The 21,289-nt window shown below is 40.4% G+C and overlaps 1 long non-coding RNA gene across 1 annotated transcript; it reads left to right on the forward strand.

Annotated features, from left to right (window-relative positions):
* The first annotated feature begins 289 nt into the window (after positions 1-289).
* On the forward strand, positions 290-20,643 carry LOC148115549 (uncharacterized). The gene is made up of 3 exons (XR_015732683.1): positions 290-428; positions 16,352-16,677; positions 19,477-20,643. It is a non-coding gene; the product is annotated as an uncharacterized LOC148115549 (long non-coding RNA).
* The last annotated feature ends 646 nt before the right edge of the window (positions 20,644-21,289 follow it).

Raw genomic sequence — 21,289 nt, forward strand, 5'->3', positions numbered from 1 at the left:
CACTCTTTTAATGCTGCTTCTGCTCTCAATTCACCTCAGGAACATCCCATCCTCGTCGCCAGTGTTATATTGTTGCAATATATATTGAGGCACTCACGATTGTAACTGTAACTCTTTATTGCTTCACCATGTAACTGTAACTGTAACTGCTCAGCTAGAAAATGGCAGTTGACAGCTCTTATATATGAATAGCTCAACTGCTCTAGCCAATGGCTAACAAAAGAATCTTCCGTGCTGATGACATCATCGGTTTCATCCAATAACAACACTACAACTATAACTAAACCCTGCTAGACATAACACCTCCGATGATCAGCTGTGCTTTAGAAGCTGTTTTTTAGCCCCAACCAGCCCGAATCTCAAAACCAGCGAGCAAACTAAGGTGCTGAAGCTGACCAGGCTAAGGACGCTAGCCAAATGAATACCTGGTAGGCAGAATTTCTTTCCTCTATTATCTTCCCCAAAAACTAAGGTGCATCTTATACTCCAGTGCATCTTATACTCTGAAAAATACGGATACCTCTAGAAGCAACCTGACCTAACAAGTTCCCAGAATTCTCTGCTTCTACCATACATTTTGAGGATCCTCCATTTTTAAGATGTGATCACAAATTCAGTAACTTGTTTGTTCCGGCTAAGCTATAACCTCTTTTTATTTTTTCATTCTGTATATTTTCTTATGATCTAGCCGTCATCTGATCATAACTTTCCTACAAATGACAGGGCCTTCATTCTCAATATAGCTAAATTTAAAGTCTTCAAATTGAACTTGCGGTAAACAGTAAACTGATTTTGGTCTACAAGAAAACATCACATACTTATATCTGAAAAAAATAGATCAAAATGTCAGCCACAGCTCCAGGTGTTACCTGCATCCCAACTAATGCTTCACTTATAACAGAATAACAGAGTTGGAAGGGATCTCCTAGTCCACTTCTTCTAACACTGTGCAGGCAAACTTGTTCTGACCCAGCCTTAGAAAGTAAAGATAAACTGCTTACTCGAGAGTAAAAAACAAACCCCTTTTCAAACAGGTAGGAACAGTCTTTTATTCACATGGATAAACATAAAACCAAACATAATTAGTCCCAACAGCAGGGGTGAAATACTCCCAGATCAGACCGGATCGCCTGATCTGGTAGCGATTTTTCTTTGTGGTTCGGCAATCCACTAGTGATCACCCCCCGATTTTTACCTTCTGCGTATGTGCAGAAGGTGTGCGTGCATGCGCATGACATGCGTGCGCACCCAGAGCGTGCACTTCTGAACCGGTAAGGAAGGTAAGTAGATTTCACCCCTGCCCAACAGACCTGGTTCTGGCTTAGAAATCCGAATTGCTTGCTGTATTCTAAAAACAAATGGTTGTCTGTGACAACTGGCCACTCCCAAACCCCTACTATTTATTTCCCAGCCATGGAGGAGCTGGCTAGCGTCCAGGTCTGCTTTTCCTTGAGAGTCGGCTTATTGTTTTCCTTTGCTCTCCTCTCCTTTCCTCTATGCGCATATGGGCATCTGGAATGGGCCCCATCTGTTCCTCCCCCTCACTCAGCTCAACCCCGAAGACAGCTGCCTCTCCACCTAGGGCAGAACAGAAGGCCCCGGCTCTGCCTCTGTCTCTGATGCTGTTTCTTTATTGCGCCTTCCAAAGGCTCTGAAACTGGCCCAGGCTCTCCTCCTCCACCTACTCCTCATCTGAATCTGCAGCTAGCTCTGCTGGCAGCTGACAGACCACAACCAAACTGGAATGTCTTTTTGCAAAGAGGCTACAGATAGGATTGGCTTTCTCATACTCCTCCAAGAGTGTGCTATCTCTGATTGGAGCTATAAAGTTGGTATAAATCAGGAAGAGCTCAAAGAAAGTGGCTCTCACCACTGCATTAGGAACAGCACATAGCTAAGAAACATCTCTAGGTTTTCAGTGGGACTGTTGTTTTTTTTTTTCTGATCCAAAACTGGTGAAGACCCCTTCAACTAGATAGAAATATAGCCTAACTCTGACTTTTCTCAATTCAGTTTCAGTCCATTATGCCTCATCCAGATTGTAGACTGGATCAAACAGAGCTGACTGTGATGGCCATCACCCAGTAATGTCAAAAGCAAAAGCAGTGATGCTGAAATGTTGACTGTTGGGCAGTAACATCTTTGTGCAAATACTGGGATTAGAAATTTGTGTTCCAATATTTTACACATGGCAGATGTGCAAATCACAGCATTCGTGTAGTGCAATTGTGCACCTTTTCCCAGTTGATCCCTTTTTCCCTGCCAACAACACAGACCCCCTTGCCAACATATCTGAAAAAATGGAAAGGGAAAATAAATCTGGCTGTTATTTGCACAAAGATGGCACTCAGCTTGCTAACAATTTCACCTAATCCCCTCGCAGAGATATTGAAAAGAACTAACGGGATAGACAAATCACCTGTGAAGGCTCACAAACCTCTGGACTACAGCTCAACTTCAGTCTTTCGAACAAATCTGACAAGAAACAACAGAAATACCCTTCTGGTTATAACCTCTTGCGAAAAATGCACTTCTCTGAAAGAAGAACTGGAGAGAGGCCATTGGGAGCATGCTTTGGAAAGCTTTCCCTAAAGCAGATTTTGGAAGGGGTGATTTTATTTTATTTTATTTCTGAGGTTCTGACACGCTTATAGGAAGGACGGGCTGCAATGATTCGAAGGAGTAGAGCTGGAGATCTGAAAGAGGAAAAGGGACAGGTAGAAAGACCTTTCACCTGAGAATAACAGAGGTTGGCCTGCTAATTCACAGTTGAACAGCTAACAGTGCTTCCTTTTTTTTTTCTAGTCTATTAAATTGATTAGTAGTGTTGCTTTCTCCTTACTAGGACATGGATGCGATGTAGCTTGACAGAGCACAAAACTATTTTGGTCTTTCTAATCAGGGCATCTCCGGAAGGGATCATGCGAGAGAGAAGGACAAAGTTATGTGTCCTTTTGTCATGACATAAACTCTGCTTAGGACATTAGATGCAAAATATACAAAATGGGTGGGACTCTCCTCCAGAGGATGTCATTTTGATGAAAGCACAGGATCCTTCAGAGGACACTGTTTCTAATAAGTCTGAAAAAAAATAATAACCAAAGGCCCAATGTTGCAGCATGAAGAGAAAAGAAAAAAAGAGAGAGAGAGAAAACTGAGGAAAACCAGAGACATGAAATAAAACTAAGAATAACTGCTGCTTCCTTCCCGCCTTCTAGCTTATCTTCTGAGCCTTAAATCGTCTGATAAACAAGAATGTAAAGCGTAAGGGAAGTTCCATTTCTCTCTCTGCAATCCTTTTGTTTTCTCTCTTCTTATTAATATATATGAGCTCTATCCTACATGACTTAGCAATTTTTTCCATTTTTTCCCCCATATTAACCCTGGCAGATAGATTTGTCCATAATCCAGGAGCTTTTAAGATTGAGCATTAACTAGAATGTAGGGCCATGGAAATATATCAAACATTTGAAGCCCCTTATTACCACCCTATTCTCTATATCTGTGCTTAATGCCAAAGGCTCACTAATGGCTCTAGACCCACCCTGCTAATTTCTGCAATAGGAAGGTTGGAATATTGAGTAAACATTACTTTCCTCTTGTTATCGTGTTGAACAGTATATAGATTAATATGAACTCTCGCTGGAACTATTGATTCAGCGAATAATCCTGAAATGTGTTTTTCAATTACACTCAGAAATTGGTCTTTTGAATTTCCAAATTATGAAAGGCAAAGCAGGTTCAATTTAATCTGCAGCAGTTTGACACGAATAGACCATTTTATGAAAGTGGCTTTTAAAGTGTTGAAAGGGGGGGAGCAGGATTTTGGTTTGCTTTCGTTATCTTTTGCTTCCCTCTAGTGGCCAGACTGTGCATGGTTTTTTTTCAATCAAAGTTGCTTGTTGAATTCATTTTGACCTAAATCATTGTTGCCCCTCATTTTTTACTTGATTCTGTTATTATCATACTCATTCTTTAAAAAAAAAAGACAATTTAAACAATTATCTTCTATTATATCATGGCACTACCCTTGTAAATTATGGTAGGTAATGAGAGAAGCATACAATTTACTCTACATATCTTTCTCTTAAATTACATTTTAAACCCAGTTATCTGTCACTGCAGTCATGATACAATGCTACACTGTTTGCTATGCTTTAAACCATTTATATAGCATGTCCCCACATATTTTGAAAAGTCTCTTCTGGTTGAAATGTTTATTCTCTTAGGCATGAGGAAGAAATTATCACAATTGGTTGGAAGCCCAGTTCTTTGTGAAATAGCTCTAATCAGATTTTCCCATTCATTCATGGTGTCTCGTATAAGTAGATCCAAGCCAGTTAAATGTATCTAAAGATCCATTTAAGATCCAAAATACAAGGGATGGCACATTTATTAAGAAAGTTAATGCTTTAGCAAGATGCCTGAATCTCTGAGCATTCTTTTCTTTTCTGGAGGAAAAGAAAAGGAGAAGGACTTTATTCTTCTGTAGGAAATTAGCACTCTTCTAATGAAGGAGGCAGAACACAGAGAAATCCTTATTTTACCCTGATTGTTCCTCCACATTGTCTTGATAAGCAAGAAAGACCAAGTAAGAGAGGGAGAGGGAGGGAGGGAAGGAGAAAGAGAGAGGGGGAGAAAGGTGGGAGAGGAAGGGAGAGGGAGGGAGACCAAACGAAAGGAGGAAGAGAGGGAGAGTGAGGGAAGGAGAGAGAGAGAAAGGAGGGAGAGGGAGGGAGACATAGAACAAAAGGAGGAAGAGAGGTGAAGGAGGGAGGGAAGGAGAAAGACAGAGGGAGAGCAAGGAGGGAGAGGGAGGGAGACAAAACGAAAGGAGGGAGAGAGGGAGAGGGAGGGAGGGAAGGAGAGAGAGAGAAAGGAGGGAGAGGGAGGGAGACATAGAACTAAAGGAGGAAGAGAGGGAGAAGGAGGGAGGGAAGGAGGGAGAGAGGGAGAGGGAGGGAGGGAAGGAGAGAGAGAGAAAGGAGGGAGAGGGAGGGAGACAGAAAGAAAGGAAAGAGGGAGGGGGGAAGGAAGGAAGGAAGGAGAGAGAATATGAGCAAATGGGGGGCTCTGCAGCAAACTCAACTGCAATATGAATGGAAGCTTCTGATAAAGCAAGAGAGGTAGACAGTCCCTAGCTAAATTATTCTGAGATCACCTAAATCCAAGGATCTGGCCATCTTCAGAACTCACCCTTTTCCCCATCTCTAGCCTCAGCTCATCCCATGTTAACAAGAGTGAGTGCAGAAAATTCCATTCCCCCAGCGGAAAATCCTGAAAGTGCTTTCCTTAACTCCTCACACATTAAAGCTGCAACCACAGCACCGCTCACTGGCCAAATGATGCTGCCGTACTTTGCCGATGCCTGATGAATTGGGAGAAGGCAAGTTAATCCAGTTGCCTGAAATGTCCCCAGTTTGCCAGCTTGCTGTCTCTGTCCTAACGATCATATAGGATAAATTATGTAAAGAATCAATACTCCTGGAACATTCCTGTTCTTTAGAGTGGATGATGACTGGGCAGCCTTTGAAAAAGTTTCTGCGTAAGCAAAGCATAAAAAAAAAAAAAAAGCCCAGATATCTGAAGAAGAGGACAAAGAGATGAAGAGATGGATGATGGCAGAAAAGCAAGTTCAGGTGATAGGAATCCTATATCTTTCTATGTATAGAATTAAAATAGAAGCTAAAGCTTCAAGACATGAAGGGAATTAGACTGAAACACTGACCTCTAGCAATTGCAATTCCAGAACTGGAAGTTTACTTAAGGTAATGGTAGCCCCATAAGACCTAAGTTGGGAATGTTATGTCCAAATAAATCAATGATTTTTTTTTTAATTGATCATTCCCTTTCAGCTTATTCTGGCTCAAAGGGCTTCTGTGCAGCTAGAAATCAGGAATAGAAGAGAAACTGCCGTTGTCTTAAGGTCCTTGAGGAAAAGCTCAATAGAAAGGAACTAAGTATAAATGACATTAAGGCTTACTGAGAAGCAGGAAGGAAGGAATGAACCACAATGCAAGAATAATGTGGATTTCAGGGAGGGATCTGAAAGGCATGTCTTGGGAGCTGCAAGAGAAATTTTCCAGTTCCTTTTATAACAACAACACAACAACAACAACAACAACAACAACAACAATAATAGTAACAACTTTATTGTCATTGTACGTGTATACACAGTATACCCATACAACGAAATTCACTTAACACCCAAAGACCAGGCCCCACACACATAACAATCCCCAAACACACTCCCACCCACCACAATTCCCCACCCTTAAATCACCCAAACATCCACACAACAGACCAAGTAATGCTGTCCAACAGCTCACTGATGGTGGCCCTTTAGTTCATTGTTGAGTGCAATTATAGCTCTGGAATAAAAACTATTCAGAAAACGTGTGGTGCGAGTTTTAATTGTTCTGTATCTTCTGCCAGAAGGCAACAGTCCAAAAAGATTGTAAGCAGGATGGGAAGAGTCTCTGAGAATGTTATGCAACTTCTTCAAACAGTGAGATTTGAAGATGTCGTCCAGGGCTGGTAGCTGGAGCCCGATGATATTCTGGGCAGTTTTAATGATTCTCTGTAGAGCTCTTTTATCCGCTACAGAGCTGCTCCTATACCATGCAAGAATGCCGTATGTCAGGATACTCTCAATGTGATTTTATAGTGGATTAATTAACATGCAGTCTCTTTGAAGCATTTGTTTGTTTGTTTGTTTGTTTGTTTGTTTGTTTGTTTGTTATTTGCAGGTTGGTTAGTTGCAGTGGTGGTATTCAGCCAGTTCTATCTGATTCAGGTGAACTGGTAGCGGCAGCTGCAGGAGGCTCCGCCCGCCTGCCTGAACGTCATCACGTCACGTGAAAGTAAGTGAAAGTCATTCACTTACTTCTGCTACCGGTTCGCAAATGTGAGCGCCCACGCATGCACAAGGCGTGGAAGGTCTTGTGCATACGTGGAGGTGGAAGGCCCTGCGCATGCATGGGCACTCACATTTGCGAACCGGTAGCAAAAGTAAGTGAATACCAGCCCTGGTTAGTTGGTTTGTATCCTGCCTTTATTATTCTTATCAGAGTTCTCTTTACCTAGCCCCATTTCCCACTGTATTCCAGGAGAGAGCAACACATCCTTGCAGATACATAAAGCCCTCTCTTCAAACATCTTCAATGCCCCCCTGGTCCTAGATCTTCCTCCTCTGAAAGCCAGCCTTTGGGATGCCATGCAATTCTCCTTCTCTTTTCAAGTCAGCTGACCTTGCATGTCTCTGTCCTACATTATGCAACTGATCCAGAATGAAGCCTGGACATCAGGGCATCTGGTGAGAAAGGGAAGTAGGATAATTTTTTTTCCTTGCTTGCCTCCAGAAAATCTGGTTGTTCCATTACTGAAGGTTTTCAAGAAGAGATTGGACAGCATTTGTCTGAAATGTATAGAGTCTTCTGCTTGAACAGGAGGTTGGGCTAGAAGACTTGCAAGTCCCTTCCAACTCTGTTATTCATAGAGTGAGCCATATTTGACAAGTAATACTACATGTTGCAAATAGGACGCAGTGGCTCAGTGGCTAAGATGCTGAGCTTGTCAATTGAAAGGTCAGCAGTTCAGCGTTCAAATCCCTAGTGCTGCATAATGTGGTGAGCTCCTGTTACTTGTCCCAGCTTCTGCCAACCTAGCAGATCAAAAGCACGTAAAAAATGCAAGTAGAAAAATAGGGACCACCTTTGGTGGGAAGGTAACTGCATTCTGTGTGATTTTGGCATTTAGTCATGCCGGCCACATGACCACGGAGACGTCTTCGGACAGTGCTGGCTCTTCGGCTTTGAAATGGAGATGAGTACCGCCCCCTAGAGTCAGGAACGACATATGTGTGAGGGGAACCTTTACCTTTACCTTACTATATGTTGCACAGAGAAAGAACAATTTCTTTGGCGTGATCATCATACCCTTTTGGCAGGTAGTGTGTTTCATCACTCACATCTACATAAAGTTTTCATGTTTAAATCCCGATGTCCTGGAATCTTTGAGGTTTTTTTGGGGAGAATTTGTTGCAATCAAAAACTTCCTTAGAGCCAGCTCAGCAGCTCAGCACAATAGCTACTCAGTGAGGAAGAATGTTTGCCTCACCACTTATATTCATATTCCTCACTGTCATCCGAGTTGCTACTAATCAGTACTAATTGAGTGCTTTGCCTGAAATGTTTTTTGCAGACTACGTTATATTAGGATGAATCAGCCAAATAGTTTCTTTTACATGGAAATTCTGCGAAAGAACAAAGTAGGAATTAATTCTGGTGTGCTGGATCTGTCCTTTTGACTTTGACATTCAAATTGCTTAACTCATCCAGTTTTGCATCAGACATCATGTCTAATGCAAAATCGAGAAAACATGACTTTAAGCCTCTCAGAGTTTTTGGCTACACCTCCCTGGCAAGGAGTCCTGCCAGACTTGCAAAGAAAATCAGACCATGGCTGAAAAGAACAAGTGTCAGCACATCAGTTTCTCCACTGAGTCTAAATTTAACTGCTCAGTGTCTGTTAAAGATAATATTACATCCAATGAGTTGGGTCCTGCTATACCACAGAACTCTTTTTGATGCTTCCTTCATAGACTTTCAGACTCATTTGTTGGCACAGGATTGGCTGAAGGAGCTCCTCAGTAGCCATTATGGTCTGCAAGTGGCATGAATTCTGTCCAGGATATTTAAATTAATACAAAGTCTACTGGAACAAGACAGTCATGTATCTGAGTGTCTGATTCTGGAGTTGATTTGCTTAGTTAACTCCATTTTTGCCAGAGTTTTAACTAGAATTGAAAAAGTTGATCTGAAATAATAGGGCAACTATATAAGAAAGATCAGCTAGGGCCATGATAGTGAACCTATGGCACAGGTGCCAGAGGTGGCACAAAGCACCCTCTCTGATGGCATGTGAAACATCACCCCAGTTCAGGTCTGGTGTGCATGTGTGTGCATCTTCCACTGGCCAGCTGGTCTTCAGGTCTCTGCCACGCATGTACAGGGGGTGAGGCGCATGCGGGGGGCACCCATTCATGTGTGGGGGCAGGGCACATGCAGGGGACCATAAGTGCATTGTATTTTGGGGGTTCATGCATATGTGTGTGCATTTGCGCTTGTGCACGTGAGCTTTGGACATTCGGTCTGGAAAAGGTTAGCCATCACTGAGCTAGGGCAATTCCTGTATCTTTCCTGCCTATTTAAATATTCAGCAAGCAAATATTTAAGGGAGTTTTCTAAAGGCACTAAATGATGCGTTAGTACTAAGGTAGTTTCCCTAACCTAGTGTCTTTCACATGTGCAGGTCTGCATGGCCATTGATATCAAGTTGGGAAGGCAGTTATGGAGGAATGTTGTCTGGAGTCTCAGGAGGGAGGGACTGCCTCACAGAGGACGAAGAGCAGTGGAGCTCAGAATGTCTGGCAGGCAGAAAGAAGGCAAAGATGGCTCCTCCCTAACAGTTCACAGAGCATTCTATAGTTATGCTGATAGTTGCTTTAGTCTGGCAAGATTCTGTCTGTAGAGAAACAAGAATAAATAAAGTGCTCAGGAGCAACTCCACATGTTATTCTTGGGGTCTGACATCAATCTTTCCAGATTCATTATTCCTAAAACAAGGCAGCACCTTCTTGTGGGGCTCTAGATACATTCCCACACACCAATTTTAGGATATTGTTCATATAGCTTATACAATAAACAAGATAAACATTATTTCAGCAAAAATTGCATTAGCTCAGTATTACAATTAAGCCAAGTTTACTGCTAAACAAAGGAGACATGGTCCCGTCCCTTATTTTAACATTAGGAATCTATACAGTGACACCCTCAAGAAAGACAAAAAATCTGGAATCTCTGGAATCTCATATTCACAGCTAGAAAACTAGAAAGAAGAATTCACAGTCTCCTGGCTTCTAGCTGGTATCTTAACTACTAGGCCAAACTGGATTTTTTTCATCCATTCTTCTTGCATTTACCCCATGTAAGAAGACATCAGTTTTGGATTACCTTTTTCAGTGTGCTCTCTGGATTCTACTGAATAGAAATGGTAAAATAGAGCTTCATGAAAGAGCTTAGATTTTTTTTTTTTTTTTGCTCCATGATCCTCTTGGCTTTGATGTATTCTATTTTCTTTCTTGAATACATTTCTTGGCTATGATATTCTAACACAACTTATTTCCTTTGGGGATCTTCAAGATTTTCCATCTTCATAGAGTGAAATGGGCAAATTCACTTTTCAAAGCATTCCTCAGCTTGAGGTAGCAGTGTTAGCAGAGTAGTAAAGTACTTCATCTCTACAACTTCCAACCAAGATAATTTAAATAGTTCTCCCTGTATTCAGATAGCTGTATTTGACATCTTCTTGTACATATACTCTATCTACCATGCAAACAATTTCACTGTCCCCATTTCCTTAGGAAAGGGATATCTTCCAAGGGAGAAATTGAAGAGCAATTCTATCTATAGCTGGAGTCATTTCTTCATTTAGGAATTCTGGATCTTGAGATTGGACCACTATGCTTCCCTTAAAAAGCACTTAGGATAAGGAAAATGGGATAAGGAAAAGAATAAAGGAAATGCTGTGGACATGGTTTACTTAGACTTTAGTAAAGCATTTAACAATGTAGGCTATAGCTTACTTCTTGATAAGATAGAACTATATGGGATAGAGCATACCATCACCAGTTGGATTCACAACTGGCTGACTAACTGTACTCAGTGTGTAATCCTCAATGTAACTATATCTACATGGAGGGAAGCATGCAGTGGAGTACCTCAAGGTCCTGCCTTAGACCTGGTACTAAAAAGGGAATTCATCAAATTTGCAGACAACACCAAATTGGGGGCAATAGGTAACACTTTATATGATAGGGTAAGGATTCAGAAGGACCTTGAAAGGCTTGAGTATTGGGACCTATTCAACAAAGTGCAATTCAGAGATGAGAAAAGTAAATTCCTACACATTGGCAAGAAAAACCAAATGCACAGACACAAAACAGACAGTACCTAGCTCAACAGTAGTAATTGTTAGAGGAATCTATGTGTCCTAGAAGACCACTGCTTAAGTATGAGCCAGCAGTATGCTGCAGCTGCCAAAAAAAAATGCTAATGCAGTCCTGGGTTGCATCAATAGAAGATCGTTTTAAGATCATGTAAAGTGGTAGTACCACTTTATACTGCACTGGTTAGATCACACTTGGAATACTGTATCCAAATCTGATCACCATGATATTAAAAAATTGTTAAGGTACTTAAAAGAGTGCAGAAAAGAGCAACAAAAATGATAAAGCAGTGGTGAAATCCAATTTTTTTTTACTACCGGTTCTGTGGGCGTGGCTTGGTGGGCATGGTGTGGCTTGGTGGGCATAGCAGGAGAAGGATTCTGCAAAATCTCCATTCCCACCCCACTTCTGGGGGAAGTATATTGCAAAATCTCCATTCCCACCCCACTCTAGGGCCAGCCAGAGGTGGTATTTGAAAATATTTACACAATTAGATCAGACCAAGAGCCTTGGTGGCGCAGCAGACTAAAGCACTGTTAAGTAACACCAGCTGCTTGCAATTATTGCAAGTTCAAATCTCACCAAGCTCAAGGTTGACTCAGCCTTCCATCCTTTCGAGGTAGGTAAAATGAGGACCCAGTTTGTGGGGGCAAAAAAAGAACACCGCTTGGCAGGGGCGAAAGCCCTACTAAGCAGGTATATACAAAAGTATGAAGGCTATTGCTTAACACATTGTAAGCCGCCCTGAGTCTTCGGAAAAGGGTGGCATATAAATCAAACCAATAAATAAATAAATAAATAAATAAATAAATAAATAAATAAATAAATAAATAAATAAATAGTATTTGCTGGTTCTCTGAACTACTCAAAATTTACACTACCGGTTCTCCAGAACCTGTCAGAATCTGCTGGATTTCACCCCTGTGATAAAGGATCTGGAGGCTAAACCATATAATGAACAATTGAGGCAACTAGGATGTCTAGTCTAATGAAAAGAAGAACTAGAGGTGACATGATAGCAATCTTCCAATATTTCAGAGGTTGTCACAACGAAGAGAGGGACAATTTATTCTCCAAAACCTCTGAGAGCAAGACAAGAAGTAATGGATGGAAACTTATCAAAGAGAGATCCAACCTAGAACTAAGGAAACATTTCCTGATAGTGAGAACAATTGATCAGTGGAATGGCTTGCTCCAGAAATTGTGGATACTCCATTACTGGAGGTTTTCTAGAGGAGACTGGACAGCCATAGGTCTGGAATGATGTAGGGTCTCCTGCTTGAGCAGGGGATTGGACCAGAAGACATCCAAGGCAGGGGTGGATTCTACTTACCTTTACTACTGGTTCGCATCACACCCGTGCAGATCACCTATGATGATGTCAGGGTCAGTGGGCAGAGTCTCCCGCCGGTTTTACTACCAGTTCTTGCGAACCGGTCTGAACCGGGGGCAACTCACCACTGATCCAAGGTCCCTTCCAATCCTTTTATTCTATGTTCTATTCTTCATAAGCAAGGTATAGATTACAAAATGAAACAGAAAGGGCCTGCTTCATTCTTCTGTGTCCTCTACAGCTCATTTTAGCAGACTACAGGAATAAACGTGATTTAACATAAACTGGAGATATTCAAGGACGCAGAATTTTCATTAAGAACTTCCTTCCCATCAACATACTTCTTCTCCTCCAGTCTAATTCAAGCTCTGCTGAAATAACAAGTTTATTAAACAGTGCTTCTGACAAATGGAATCATTTCAGTTCCCAACCATGGACCATCTTTGTCTTCTCCTAATTACATAGAGTGTGAATTGTACATAGCTGTACAATTGTACAGCTGAATTGTACATAACTGAATTGTAATGAGGTTTTTTTGAGAGAGAGTATATATAAAAAAAAAAGTCCAAAAAAAAGTACTTAATTTTTCAACTTCTTCAAGAATAAACAATTTTGTTGGATCATTTTAAATAAATTAGAATTACTGTATCTATTGTTCTTCCTTCATAACAAATTACTTTATGAAAGGCTTTCGGTATTTGTATTAAGGTTTGCCTTCTACACTTTTCTGCCTACACAATGGCAGAAGCACTGAATACATTATAACAGAATAAAACATACTGCAGAGGAAGCAATTCCCTCTGATCACCTCTGTTCCAAAAATGCTCCCCCCCCCGACAATCTGATGTTCCTAGTTCAAAAGCAGAATGATGGCAATCTGCCATTTGCTCTTTATGCAGCAGACCATTGGCAAACAAAACGTCTAGAACAAGGGTTCAACACAACAAACTTCTTGGAATTGTTCTTCTTTTCCAATTTAGACACACAATCTGAGACCCAAAAAATTGGCCTTAAATAAATGCCTCACTTAGGGAATAAGTATTTCCATGTAACCCCTCCAAGATGGATAAAACAGCATCTAATTTTGTTCACTGTAGAGATTAGTGGAAAATTTAGCAAAATTTAAAGCCAGCCAGGAAGGATTTATGGATTTTTGCCCCACAAGTGCTTTTTCAAGAGGCAACTGGACTTTCTGGTTTTTCTTTGAAGAAGTTTCGCTTCTCATCCAAGAAGCTTTTTCAGCTCTCACCTTTCCAGAGTTTTATTTATTAATTAATTTATTAATTCAACTTGTATGCCGCCTTTCTCTGAAGACTCAAGGCGGCTTACAATGCAATTAAAAACCATATATAAAAACATTAAAAATTAAAACATTAAAAACAATTAAAACCCATTCACACCATTCATGGCCGGATCTCGCCAGATCGCAACAGCAAGATCAATGGCCCCAGGCCTGCCGGAAAAGCCAGGTCTTCACCGCTTTTCGGAAGGCCAATAGGGTGGGGATGGTCCGGATCTCAGGAAATAACTGGTTCCAAAGAGCTGGGGCAGCTACAGAGAAGTCCCTCCCCCGCGGGCCCACCAGCAGGCACTGTTTAGCTGATGGGACCCGGAGGAGACCAACTCTGTGGGATCTTACCGGTCGCTGGGAACTATGTGGTAGAAGGCGGTCTCGAAGATAACCTGACCCTGAGCCATGTAGGGCTTTTCCCTCCCAATTGCCAGATTTTGTTTGTTTGTTTGTTTATGGCAGAGGAAAAACTTCTTTGGGCCACCTGAATCTCGATCAGATAGGCTTAGGCACCTCAGGTTTTTTCACTATGTTGCACTTGCAGGATGTGGAATGAAATCTGTCCAATATGTTGTCTTCTTAGATTTTGGAAGCAATCTGCCTGGACCTAGGAAACAGCCTTGCAATGTAAGAAAAATGGACTTTATCTCTACTCACTAAGTCCTCAGCTCCAGAAGAACTAAGATTTAAGAAATGGAGGACTGCAACCAAACCAACCATAGAGCACTGAGAAATGGTTTGATAGAATCCCCTTACCTTCCTTCCCTCCAGATTTTGGAGGATCCATCTAATACTGACTTTCAAGGATCACAGTTCTACATGAACTGCTAAGCAAAAAGTGATTTTCCTCCCATTTCAACTCAGAAATGTTATCTCTATTTTGTTCTCCATTCCCAAGTGAAGCGAGGTTCTCACTTAACCCATGAGGGCAAGAATGTGGAAATGTGACGGTTTAATCTTCTTTTCCTCCTTGCCATGGCAAGAAGCTTCTGAGATTCTGGTTGTCTTTACTATGGGAATTTTTGTATTTCTCTCTCTACTTTATCCAGTAGCTGAACACTATGCAAAGTGGATCACCTCCTCTATTTTCCCTGTCACACTCTGAACGGCAGGTATTTTTCATATTGAGTCTAATGTTCTATTTTCTGACTTGCTTTTGTCTCAATCAATTGACTGAGGTACTAAATTCTGATAGCATTATCTGATACTTATTAGATTGTTGCATGTGGTAGCTTTAAAAGTTCTTTGCGCCATGTTCGTCTTCAATTGCCATCTCTTCATTATTTATCTATATGCCATTAGTCTCAAATATTAGTTTCATAAATTGAATTGATTGGCTGTTCATCACTGTTTCATATTTGGACTTCTTGAACACATGAGCTGGCTGAATAAACTACAACGTAAAGAACTGGCATCATGGGGAATCCCAATTCATAATAATATGATTTTGGTATTGAAGTAATAAGAGGAAATATGTTAAAAGTGTTTCTCTAATCTAAGGGTGTCAAACTCATGGCCCGTGGGCCGGATGCGTCATGCGCTGGCCACGCCCACACCTGGTTTAGCGAAGGGGGAAAGTCACAATATGTCATGTGACAATGCCATGATGACGCGAGTTTGACACCCCTGCTCTAATCCATCTCTGCCATTCTCCAGATATAGATATAGCTTCATCAAGAATTTGGAACTATTAACCAGCAACCAATGATGTCATTTGAAAAGCATGAGAAATATGGGTGAAAGAAGGTTCAAGATACTAGAATTTATGACTGGATCTCCTCATTGTTACATAAAACCAGCCTTGACATGGAAGCCCCTAAGAATTGTAGTACTTTTTCCAGATAGTCCCAAACATGAGTTATACAGCATTTGGAGCATGTAGGCATTTATGCCCTTGAATAAATACATGCTGTTATCTCTAACACAAAATGCAGGAACATTTGTCTGATGGCAGAGTCAATAAACACAAAGAAATCCAGAGAAGCTAGATCTGAAATTTATGAAGGTTCCATAAATATGTGCAGTGAGAACTATTTTTATCACATTATTTGTCTCTTGAAGCCCACAAGAATGGAAGGTTGAATAGCAGTCCAAAGGATAACTGACCTAGTGCATCTTATCTTGCCCCATAATTCAACTGGTATAAAAATGAGTCCAGTACAAAGTTCTGCTTGATATATTCTCTACACATGATTTTTTAAAGATTTTTTTTCTAGGTCTGCATGTTACAACTTTCTATTGTTCTCAAGGCAAAAGAAGGATAAGACTCTATTGGGAGGGAATCAAATATAAATCTAAAATGAGTCCTTTCCTTTGTTCCTGCTGATAAGTTATAATAAAAGTGCATAAAAAGATAAGAAAGTCTTTCTCCTCAGCATTTGTGCTGCCTTTGCATCTTAGGAAAAATGCTTAGCTGTAAGAAATCTTCTCATATTTAAGAAGAAATGTTTCCAGTCACTTAAAAACTTGGTTTTTTTGGTGTGATTAATTGAAATGGACAGTACCAAAGGGTTTTTTTTTTCTCCTACTCACTCGTTTGAAGTTGGAGATAGGGCTGCTTTATCTATATCAGATAATAAGGCACAGAGGGCCAGTCCCTAATTTGAAAAGGGATATGAGACAGAATCTAAAGAAAAGTCGTGTTTTTTTAATCAGAAAGAAAACAATTACAGCAGTCAGAATTTCATCGTTTCCTCTCCCCCCCCCTTCTCTCTCACAGGTCACCCTTTGAAGATACTACACCCAAGACCATCTAGATACACCTGCTATTTTGATAAAGGTAACCACTTCCCAAGATGACCCTGAGGCAACATCCCAGACTGTGTTTGAGGTCATCTTATTTCTCCAAAGTATTAGAAAAACAAAAGAATCTGAGAGAAAAGAGAGACGGAGCCATGTATGGATCCCATCCCATATATCATTGCTAATGAGCTGGTTTCTTTCCTTCAACAAGGACACTGTTGGCTTATTGTACGCAGTTGGAAATCTATGCCAATTGGACTTATTTTCAGCAACAGATGATGTCCCTATGAAACGTTTAATCTTGTAAGTAAACCATCCACCTGTGAAGCTTCCTTTTTCTGACTTTCATCAAAATCACATGGCCAATTCACTTTATCATGCTCCAGATTTTGCCAGTTCTGACTATCAAACAGATGGAAATAAAATAAAACAAAGAAATAAATAGGTCACACTTTGGTTTTTAATGATCAAAAAGCTACTTGAAGTAATTTTAAAGAAGTTTTTACCTAACCAAAAAAAGGAAAGGAAAATGTTTCCTTGTTCCCGATGGGAAAATTACTGCCTTCAATTCTTTTGGTAAGAATTGAAATGTGCTTCCATAATTATTTGTATATTCACTATTTAAGATGGCCCACCCTTGAAAGACTAGAATATTGTTATAGGCTGTAACCGTGAATTTATAAAACTGATAGCAGTTTAAGCATAAACATCTGTGGATGCAAATCATTACCTTCACTTAGACTAAGCTAAAATTTATGTGAGGCCTACTATTTTAACAAAATAAAATGGCACAATTTCACTGAAATACCATAATTTGTAATAAATTGCTATCCACTTGATTGATTGTGTTCATGTTACACTGGACTTATGTTGCAGGATGATTCCAGGCAGTTTACATCATAAGATTTAAAAATATCCTAAAAGCATAACATTCAATAATCACCAAAATAAGCATAATCCAAAAGGTTCAACAGTGACCGTTTATTCCTCAAATACTCTCTGGAACTGCTCTTGTCTCTTGTGGTTTCTGGAAGGTCAGCAATGCAGGATGTAACATGGTAGTATTAGAAAAATAATAAAACCAAGAAGTCAGTAAATTAGATTTTAGGATTGCCTATGTGATTAGTCTTATTAGTCCGATAGTACTAGTACTATATATAAAATCTATGTATGTGTACACTACAGTGTGAAAAGCAACTTAATGGCACATAATTAGTCAACTATACTTTCTAAACTGGTTTTAAGTAACATTTAACTAATAGCAATAGCAATAGCAATAGCACTTAGACTTATATACTGCTTCATAGTGCTTTTACAGCCTCTCTAAGCAATTTACAGAGTCAGCATATTGGACCTCCAACAATCTGGAGGTTTGGAAGGATAGAAGGCTGAAACAACCTTGAGCCAGTGAGATTTGAACTGCCAAACTGCAGCTAGCAGTCAGCTGAAGTAGCCTGCAGTGCTGCACTCTAATCATTGTGCTACCTCGACTCTAAACATATTTTTAAAACAGTAAGGTTGATAATAAACCCAGGGGTGGGATTCAACCAGTTTGGACCAGTTCAAATGGAACAGATGTTAATTTTAATCTGGTTTGCTGAACTGGTAGTTGCAAGGACTGGCTGATCCGACCCACCCCACCCCTCCCAGGAGTCTCCACATGGCCCATTGTGGATGCCATGTAAGTGCAGGGCCCATGTGGAGGCTCTAGGAGGGTGAAAAACGGACCTACTGGAAGTACCGGAAGTCCAGAAATGGGCCCGTTTCCGGCCTCCAGAGGGCCTCCGGAGTTCAAGGGAGGCCGTTTTTGCTCTCCTGGAGGCTCAAGGAAAGCCTCTGGAGCCTGGGGAAAGCAAAAAGGACCCCCCCACCATGGTGCAGGAAGCCAACTAGGCTACGTCCCCATTGCCATGCCCACCCAGCAACCGGGCAGAGAACTGGTTGCTAAAATTTTTCAATCCCACCCCTGAATAAACATAAACTGAAAAATACCTGTCATCTAATCTTATTTATGGTTTTACAGACTTTTAAATAAATACAGTTTCCAAATGCCATATTCAGTTTTGACTGGTTCCCAGTTTTTAAAATGGCATGATATAAATCTGTTTAAATTACACCTTGAGTCTCTAAATTGACAAGGCAGTTTGATTCACTATACAGAAAGGAATGGTGAACGTTCTTTTGTATATTTGTGGTCCCCTATCCTTTACTCTTACATTATCAAGCTTAACCTGGCATATGCGTTTTATTGTTCAAGAATACTGCTTATTTCTATACTACACGTACATCTGTTCTGCCTCCTGATGAGGGATCTTTGGTGACTTCTGACCTTGCTTGTTCTCTTACAGATGTTTTGTTACCCAAACTAAGTAACTGATCATGTTACTGTAGAAAGTCAGCACTCATACACCCTCCTAGAGAATGAAATATTTTGGGGAATATTAAAAAGAGAGGGTAAAATATTTCCCCTAAAGGAGAAATGGAGAAAAAAAATCTTAAGGGAGGCAGAAACCAACCCCAGTCTCCCTGCTGCAAGCAGAAACTGAGGAGGCCAGGTTTTAGAAATGGAGAAAGACTGGGTCAGACTGAAACTTCAAGTAAGCTGCAAGCCAGAGATTAGCTCAGACAAACACCTAGAATTTGCATGTCCCCTTTTGCCTATAGAGCCAGCCATGACCTCTACATGACCCTATAGAAATCAAAAATGTATAAAAATCCAACCTACTCTCAACTCCATTTTGTCAGCTGTCCCAGAACTGCATGCTGTGTATGTGTTGGTTCTGTTCACCAATAAACAGAATCTTTCTTTCCAGTCAGCCTCTATTTTATTCCCAGCTTGGAACTGGAACTGGATTTTTCTTCCAACATTACTTAGTCTGGGTAATGAAACGTCTGCAAGAAAACAAGCAAGCTCAGAGAGCACCAAGGACCCCTCATATAAACCCTGAACTACAAATATTCTTCTTTATTACTGACTCTTTATGTTTGATTTCTTAATCAATAGAGCTGTGATCATATCTAGAACAAAGTAACCTGATTTTTTTTTAAACCAGTACCAAATTGTATCAACTTGTCTTTTTTTCTTCTTCATTTTTTCCTTAGATAGACTTTTATGGGTGTTAATTCTCACACTGTCAGAGAAAAGCAACACGATAGTCAAGTTTACCATTGTCAAAGCAAGATGACCTAGATGAAAACTGGGACTCAAACACAAAAGAAGGATTTGGGAAGCCAATTACCTAAAGTAGGCAAGAGAAAATCCAAGCTTGTACAGCCTAAAAATTGTTGCCCCACCCTAGATTGTTGCCCCATGCAAGATTATGAGTGCTCTACCAAACACAAAACTCCAAGAATGTTTTGCCTTTCTCAAACCAGCCAGTCAGTTATAAGGTCTCAACACTCTGACACCAACAGTTAGGAACTATTGGTGGGTCTCCACAAGACACTTGACTCCTCTAGTCCTGCCTTTTCAGACATATCTGGAAAATGAGCTATAAGTTCATCTCAATGCTGGCAATAACGTTCTGTCTCCTGAGGCAAGGAGCTTGCTTCATCCAAAAGTTTGAAAAGTCTCAGCTATGTCTTCTTTCTGTTTTACTCCTCTTAAGATACTGCTCTACTACTTACCTCAATAAAAAAAACAAAAAACTAATAACTTAAAATAGCTTGTTTGAAAATTATAATTGTCATGTTTAGAAAGGAAACTTACTTTTTTTCTTGACTGCATAGTAGGCACTAGTCATTCATTGGCATCCTTCAGTCTCAAAAGACTATGGTATCGTGCTCTGGAAAGAGGTCCTAAAACAGCATCTAATGTGACTAAAAAGGCCAGTTCGAGAGTGGCAATCCCTTCCACACTGAGAGCAGATACATTCTTTCCCCTGCCCAGCCCCCCAGATTTTTCTGGTTCCGGGACTGCCTCTTTGCCTCAGCCTGCCAAACAAGTGTCTCTTCGAATTGGAGAAGGCCATGCTGCGTCTTTAGCCTCCAAGCTGAATGATCAGAGGTCAAGGTTTCCCAGTTGTTAATGTCCATTCCCAGGGCCTTTAGGTCCCTCTACTACATACTAGGCACTAGCATGGTTGTTTGATTGATGAACCCAAGTAGTGTGATCCTTTGAGTGCTGTATGCAACAAAATTTTATTTTAATGTATGCCAATTAGTGTACATTCAAAGTGACAATAAAGTTAGTCTAAGTCTAAGTTTTGGTTCTTTTATTGAAAAAATGACCAGAGTCTACTGAGATGTTTTCAAGGTTAATCTCCTGTTTCATTGTGAAGAATAGATAAGATTTTATTCAGTTCAGCTTGGACAAGCTGCAGTCTCCATTGGCAAATGTTACAGAAAGCATTAGGAACAAAATGCATTTGGAAAATATGGTTCACCTTATTTGTACATATATATCCCAGAAAAGTTTTAGATACTGAATCCTATTGAAATTTATCTTTAAAGTACTTTCCATTTGTCTCTCAAATCACTTATCTCATGATTGTGTGCTCCATAGTGCATCATATTTGTTGCTGTGAATTCTTTGAGTAGATCAGGGGTGTCAAAGTTGATTTCATTGAGGGCCGCATCAGGGTTGTGTTTGATACTATCAAATACTATCAGTCTTGTATTTGGTTTTTGTATGTATCCCTATTTCCCCCAGTTTCACCATATCCTGTTCTTTCAATAAAGCTTTCAGATCTACACATACAGTCTGTTTTATTGGAAGATAGGTGTATTAAGCTGCCTGTCAAGCTGCACACAGACTAATGTGTAGTGAGGACAGAACAGTATGGCTGATAAGATGTGCTATGATGGTGTTGAACATCCAGTTGGAACTAGTAAGACCTTATTTGAAACCAAATAATAAAAAAAAAGAAGCACAAACCTCTTTTATCAGAAAACTGCCCAGATAAGTAATGCTCAT

This window comes from Pantherophis guttatus, chromosome 2 (assembly GCF_059756535.1).
Source record: "Pantherophis guttatus breed Tessera chromosome 2, ASM5975653v1, whole genome shotgun sequence".
Taxonomy (NCBI): domain Eukaryota; kingdom Metazoa; phylum Chordata; class Lepidosauria; order Squamata; family Colubridae; genus Pantherophis; species Pantherophis guttatus.